The 7174-nt window shown below is 45.8% G+C and overlaps 1 long non-coding RNA gene across 1 annotated transcript; it reads right to left on the bottom strand.

The window, feature by feature from the left end:
* Positions 1–212: 212 nt before the first annotated feature.
* On the bottom strand, positions 213–6912 carry LOC125713168 (uncharacterized). The gene is made up of 4 exons (XR_007383493.1): positions 6849–6912; positions 1905–3100; positions 1634–1688; positions 213–863 (listed from the first exon to the last, which is right to left on the bottom strand). It is a non-coding gene; the product is annotated as an uncharacterized LOC125713168 (long non-coding RNA).
* Between the last annotated feature and the right edge of the window lie 262 nt (positions 6913–7174).

Raw genomic sequence — 7174 nt, 5'->3', positions numbered from 1 at the left:
GTTGTCAGTTTGAATCCCAGGGCCCTCACCTTTATGTCTGTGTATGTCATAAGAGAGCTCATACATCTACAAATTGCAAATTAAACTTAATTTAATTTCAAGTGTCATAACTAAGGAACTTGGACAGAGGTTCAATTCCCCCCACTGCAGCAACATAGAGGACCCTTAATTTTTTCAGAAAAACGTCCCCAGAAACCAGACGGATGGGCGACACTTTGCACACAGCACGACGCAGGAAAGGCCGAGAGTCTCCCGCCAGTTGGCTTTTCTCACGGCCGCAGCAGATGTCATGATGTCACTGTTCCTGCTGTCCGACATCCAGCATCAAGACGGCGAGCTGGACCGTTTGAGCGCAACACTGCGTCCACTATTGTGATCGATCTGAGGATCGATTCTCATCAATAGCAGCTGGCTTTCAATTGATTCATGACTGGGAAAAACGGCACATCCATCCATCTTCCAACTGCTTATGTGCGACAGAGTTGGGGGTGGCTGGGCCTGTCTCAGGCAGGGGGGTACAACCTGGTTGCGATTCCAGTCCATTCACAGGAACATACTCTCGTCCGTCATCTTCTGGCGTTCACTCACTCATTCATTCTCCTTTTCCTGTTTCATGCACCATTATTTATAAATTATGGTATAATGGTTTACCGCGCACTCTCATCAAGTGTCCAGCGGCAAGTGTGTTGTGAAAGGCGCTATATTAATACATGCACACAGTGGTACCCAAGACGCCAGTCAGTCTAACTGCACGTCTTTGGAATGCGGGTGGATACCAAGGGAAACCTCTGTCACATGGGAAGGTCACGCCAACGCTACACGCACATGGAGCACAACCCTCGGATGACAGTCGCCATGCCAACCTAAATAAAAACAAACAAACAGAATAAAACGAAGCAAACCACTATTACCTCCACAAAAACTAGCATCACATTATGTCTCCAGGAACAGGGCAGTAAACAAAAGCAACACACAAAATAAGTACTGGGACTAACATCTTTTTTTCCCAAATTCACTTACACACTGAATTAAAAACAGCAAATCTGATATAGCCTAAATTCAAATTCAAAATAAATCAACAAAATATTCCCATTTTCAGTATAATTCTCACATACACATGTAAAACCTCTGCATCTCAAATTAAGTTTCACAAATAGCGCATAAGTATTAATATATTACTGTAATGCTTAATGTATGAAGAAATAATGTTTATTCAATAATAGCTGCGCAAGCGATATTAGCTTTGAGCCCAGTTCACATAATGCTGAATTCATCTGTTTCAGCCGTACCAGAGAAAGAAAAGCACGTGTCGTCTGGACCGAGAAAAAGATAATTTTCTTAGTAAACTAGGGTACCTCAAAAGTGTGACGTGTTTTCACCTCGAGTTTGCGACAAATTCCATAAAACAGCCCCAGCATCAACATCACAGACACTGCGGAGTGACTTTTAAAATACACATATGGGGCTGTTTTTGCAGAGAGAAGATGGTATATGAACTGAAATGGGTTTAGAAAGAGTGTGGATATATAATCTTCGATTCTCTAAGGTGACCTGCAAACGTACAGGGACCCTGGATTAGATATGTGGTGGGTGATAGATAGATAAATAAATAGACAGACAGAGGTCTCTGTACCGTGATGTTCACACGACCCTTTCTGGTTGGTTCCCCTCAGTGCCCCTCGACTCCTCTGTGACAAAAAAGGAAATCTATTTTTATACAGCATTTGGACAAATCTGGGGTACAGCAGGAGTCTTTCGCATTACACAGCGATAAACTATTTCCAGGTGTCTGACAGGTAATAAATACCAGTGATTTCACAAAAAAAAACCACCTTTAAGGACCTAACTTAATTCATAGCAGTACCTGGGGCGTGGTTAATGGGTCAGTCTGCCATTGGAATTACCTCAGCTGAACTCGCCGATCCGTGGGGGATGGGTCTACGTCAGAAGATGAGGGATCCTAGCACCAATTCACTTGTTATTGGGCTGTCTAGGTGACAAGTATACCTATAGAGTGAGTATTTATTTCCGAAATGTTTTGTTCCGTTTTCTTGCGATGATGAATGTTTCTTTTATAAATCCATCGCTGGCTTTTAAACCATAAACAATATTTCTCTGGGCAAAGATTCCTTGTGCAGCAGTCTTGGGGAACCTTGAGATTTCCTGGGCGTGATTTAATGGCTCATAACTGCTGAGGAGCAATCCTTCACCCAAGCCGGCTCGGCCTCCACACCCGGCCGGACCTCTCAGGCCTGGAGAGCAGAGGATGAACTCCCGGACCAAGCAGATTACCCACGATTCCCTGCAGGAGCTTCCACAGCTCTACCCTCAAACAACAGTCTTATCATGGACAGTATAAACAATAATCAGATAACCCACCATGGGTGTTGATCAGATGTTTTTGCAATAGGTCTTGATCAGTGTGTCAGTGCGATTATTGTTTATATGACTGTGTAGCGTGCTTAAGGAATCAGCGCTACAAAGCATCGGAGAAGATAGAGGTAAAGAGTTATTATGGACAAACTCAATAAAATTACACTTCTGCAATCATCAATTCCCTCTCTGTTGAAGAGAATTTGTAGATGCACTGACCAAACTCCCTTGGGTCCCCCAGCTCAGTCAGTCAGTCTCCCAATAAATGTTTCAACCTGGCAGCTGGTGTTCTGGTCGAAATCAAAGCCACAACAGGTTTCTCCAGAATTAGCAATCGGGTCATCATTCTCTTGGTTTCCAGATGGATTCCGATCTTGCTCCTCGGTAACATTTGATCCAGTCGGCCCATTGTTGTCACCTGTTCACGTGTGCTTGGTTCAGGTCGTCTGCCGATGTTGTCGGGATGATTGTCGGGAACAGCAGGTCATAATAAATACTTCGGCCATCATCCCAGTTATGAGTTTCCGGTGTTTTCCAGGGATGAGTGTCAGACCAGGCCAAGGGCGCCCAGCCCAGCATGCGGGATCGATTTTGCGCAGTCTTCAGCAGGCTGAATCCGACTTGCCTTGCCAGACCAGGCCGAGGGCGCCCGGCCCAGCATGCGGGATCGATTTTGCGCAGTCTTCAGCAGGCTGAATCCGACTCGCCTTGCTGCCCCAAACAGAAGCTTGTTGATTTGGGAACGAGAGCCACAGTTTAGTGCCGTTAAATTGGTAATAAATACATTCAGTCACCGAAGAAAAAAAAATCATTAGCTCTCTATCTCTAATTGTGTTTTCCTTCCCCCTCATGCATAATCATACCTTATACCAGTTTCTAATTAACAATGCATGAATTAATTATGCCTTCATAGGATTTCTGCACAGTGAATCCACGAGATAAAACAGATGTCCATTTTCCCCTTTTTTCACAATTTCTGGAGTTTCTCCCCCCCCCCCCCACCTTAATTGTACGGTTCCCATGTTACGTCGATGGCAGGATTAATTTCACAATAGATCAGGATTATTGACCTTCTCATCAATGTTACTCTATTTCTTTAAAGTGCTAATTACAGAAAACAGGGGAAGCAAATTGCATTGTAACTTGCTCAGTAGTTTTGCCAATAAGGGGAAAAAAAAACATTTATCCATTTTTTTTTCCAGATATTCTCCGAACAGTATTTTCAGCATTTTAAAGGAATCATATATAGTACACAGTATGACTGAAATGAGGACTTTCCTGGGACTCATTAACAAACTCTCTAACAAACACCCCCCCCAACTGGCTACCCGGAACAATCAAAGGGTGATAAACAATTATAACCACATGAGTGACTGACTCCCTTGCAGTAACGGCTGATAAACGCAAGGGCAGCAAACATGCAATGGACTGGCAACAGGCTGGAGTCAGACATGCACGAAGGATGGTAATGGCAGGGGCAATGCTAAGATGTTTTTTAAGGTGTGGGCACAAGAGGGACCATAATTCATTTAGAGGGGGGGAACCTTTTCATTGGCCAATGATATGTTTTCAATCAGTGCCTCATAGAGAAGGGGGGCCAATCATCTTTCAGCTAGGGCCAGTGCCCTCTGTATTTCACCCTGGTCACCAGTCACCAAGGCAGAATGTGAAGTGGTGGATCTACTGGGCATTCAGAAGGACAGTGTACCTGGGATTTTAGGGATGGATCACCTGGGGCGACAATACTAATATAACCAGGGCAGTGTTGGTAATGATCCAAACCCTTCATACAAGGGGTGACTAGAAGTGCAACACGCTAGACGTGACACATCACCCAAGCCATCTCCACCAACCCCCCCGGCCCCACCCAGCCTGTGTCGCTAATAAACTCAAAGGTCAAACTGCTAGTAAATCTATTAGTGGGGAATGAATCTCTCCAATGTCTTAATGCACTTTTAATTCCTGTTAGCAAAATTTCATCCCCCAGCAGTTTGCAGCCTGCTAATGAGAAATAAAACGAGGGCACTGAGCTGGGGGGTGCTCCGGGGGGGTAGGGGGGTGTGTCTGACAGCCCGCTGCTTTCCTCCCGTCCCGGGATGTTCTTCACGGGCCGGGGCCTGTTTCCAGCTGCCTGACTCTGATGGGTTAATTACAGAGTGAACCTCCATCTGTTCCCAGAGAACGGCGGCTCCGGATCCCTTAATCCGTCTCGTTTGGAGACTTCGAGAGGCGTTACGGAGGACCGGCTGAGGTGGGAACCAGAGGCAAGAGCGACTCTGACAGGCGGGACACACCTCTCTCGTCCCGGAGTAATTAGAGGACAGATTTAGCGAGACAGGAAGTCGTTTGTCAAACGTGGCCAGACGCGGAAATGCCGTGGCTTGATTGGCCGGCCACGCGACGAGAGCTTTGGTCGGACACAGACCTACCCTCCCCTAGAACCCAATACCTAATCGCTCAGAGCCTTTCCAGGTCCAACAGACAACAGTTTAGCAGAAAAAAAATACGATGTGTAAGCCAGAACATCCAGATGATTTCCATAACCACTTATCCTGTATGGAATCGTGCTGAGACTTCGGGAAACACAGGGCGTACGGCAGGGGGATACACTGAATTGCATGCTAGTCCATCACAGGACACACTCACTCACACACTATGGGCAATTTAGAAATACAAACTCTCTTGTTATGGAGCTTCAGGAGCAAACGTAGTACACAAACCCACGTAAACACAAGAAGACACAAGAAGGGCAGGATTCAAACCCAGAACCCACTGAGCTCCTGCAAATATCCAGCTTGGTGTGTTACTTAAAACGAGTGTCTCAAAAACATTTATGATTGTGGAGGAACTGAACTAGCTTGTATGGGCTATAGGTACTCTGTAATTTAAGCTGTACTTTTGGCCAACGAGCGTTTCGGGGAACGCGCGCAGCCCGGGCGCCGTTAACGCTGCAGGGTGTAATCGCGGGCGCGCACGCCGGCCCGCACTCCATTACCAAACAGAGCCTTTTAATCAATAAAGAGATAAAGGATAGTTTAATCAAAGACATATTTCCTTGTTTGCGCGATGCCTCCGCGCACATGATCTTTGAAGTGAAAACGATGCATAATGCACTCCCACCGAGTCACTCATCCATGATAATAAAGAACGGAGCAGTCAGCAGAAAAACACACCCGGTCGGCAGACGCACCACGGCCGCCAGATTGCATTAGGACGTTTATATTAAAGGAAATTGCATCCTGTAAACTGCCCCCCATCCCTTCACCGCTGCCCAGCGGCTATTAGAACCCGGGCTATTTGTCCAACACGCTGCCGGCTAATCGCAACAGCCGAGGCGCGAAATGCGATTACGGGGAAACCCGACCCAGCTGCACCCGGGGCCGGCTGAGCTCACTCCCGGCTAACGACCTGCAGGGCAGCAGGATCGGGTTCCTTCCTTCGGGGTTAAACGGCTCTTGACACAGAAGGACGGAGGAAAGCGAGCCAGTGCTTTTCTTTTTTTATTTACTCCCGTACTTATTAACCTCCTTCTGGCTCCTGGATGTTTTTCCTGTAACGCGGGTCTAAGCCCTACGACTAACTTCCTAGTTGATCTTATCTACCCTTACAATAACGACATACTGTATAAATACAGAAAGAACCGAAACCGTATCTATTGCCTGCCCTCGTAAAACGGTCCTGGTGATCTGGATAATTAACTAGAAAGAAAACCAAGTACACATTTAATACTAAAAAAGGTAAAACAGCACAGCTGCGTCTGAGCCCTGGAATTTGTAGGGCGCATTGAGAAAAAAAATATGTCACTTGAGAAACACCTTTTAAAAGCACAACCCATGAAAAGATTTAATTCTCCATTTAGCGGTGGCATAATCATTTGACTTAATTTATGTTATATGCTTATATTAAAAGTTTTTTTTTCCAAATAGATTTTGAAGATGCCATGCGTGTAAATTACGGTGGGATGCCCCCCCCCCCCCCAATAATCAGAACCAGCCACTACAATCCCCTGTATCCCCTTAAATGGGTGGAAACCTCAATCCCCCCCCCTCCCCCAAATGCTCAACCCAAAGCTATGCTCTTGTGCTATTGTACATTTAAAATCTCATTTTAATGGCAGTCAAACACCCAGCTATTTGCTGTGAAATGGATGCTGCAACTAAATGTTCTGGTCGTAAAAGAAAGTTCTCCAAGCCTCAATCGGCTGGATTAAATCCATCTTCCATAACTGTTCAGCCAGTACTGGGACGTGCTGAGTTTGGAGGGTGTCCCAGGAGGGCACAAACACACACGCTACGCCGATCACCCACAGATGGGTTCGGATGGGTCCGGTTCTGTCGGCTTATGGTTGCCACATTTTCTTCCAGTTGAATCTATAACAAATTTCATCCTTTGTTTCGCCCACCAGCTGGAGTTTGCACCCTTTAAGGAGAAAAAAAAAAGCTGGCGGATGATAGGTGGAAAGAGTTGACACTTACAAACTGACGTGTTTTCAAATATCTGTATCGCGGCGACACATTTCCATCCGCGCCGCGTCCTTGGAGCAGACAGACGCGGAATCTATTTGAACTTTAATTGAAGGTACTTAAAATATGGCAGCCACATCACGTCAGCACGCCAGCCGAACGTGTGAATTAGAGATCACAGATTAGTACCCCGGAGGTGCTGACATGGTTACAGCCAACTGATTGACACGAAGCATGAAAAAATATGTAGTGGTAATCTGTTCTCTTTTTTTTATTATATACTGACTGGCACCTTAGCGCTGACTAAATGACAGGGATATATCATGGGTGTTTAAAAT

This window comes from Brienomyrus brachyistius, chromosome 18, assembly GCF_023856365.1.
Source record: "Brienomyrus brachyistius isolate T26 chromosome 18, BBRACH_0.4, whole genome shotgun sequence".
NCBI lineage: Eukaryota > Metazoa > Chordata > Actinopteri > Osteoglossiformes > Mormyridae > Brienomyrus > Brienomyrus brachyistius.
This window is presented reverse-complemented; position numbering and strand designations above follow the sequence as displayed.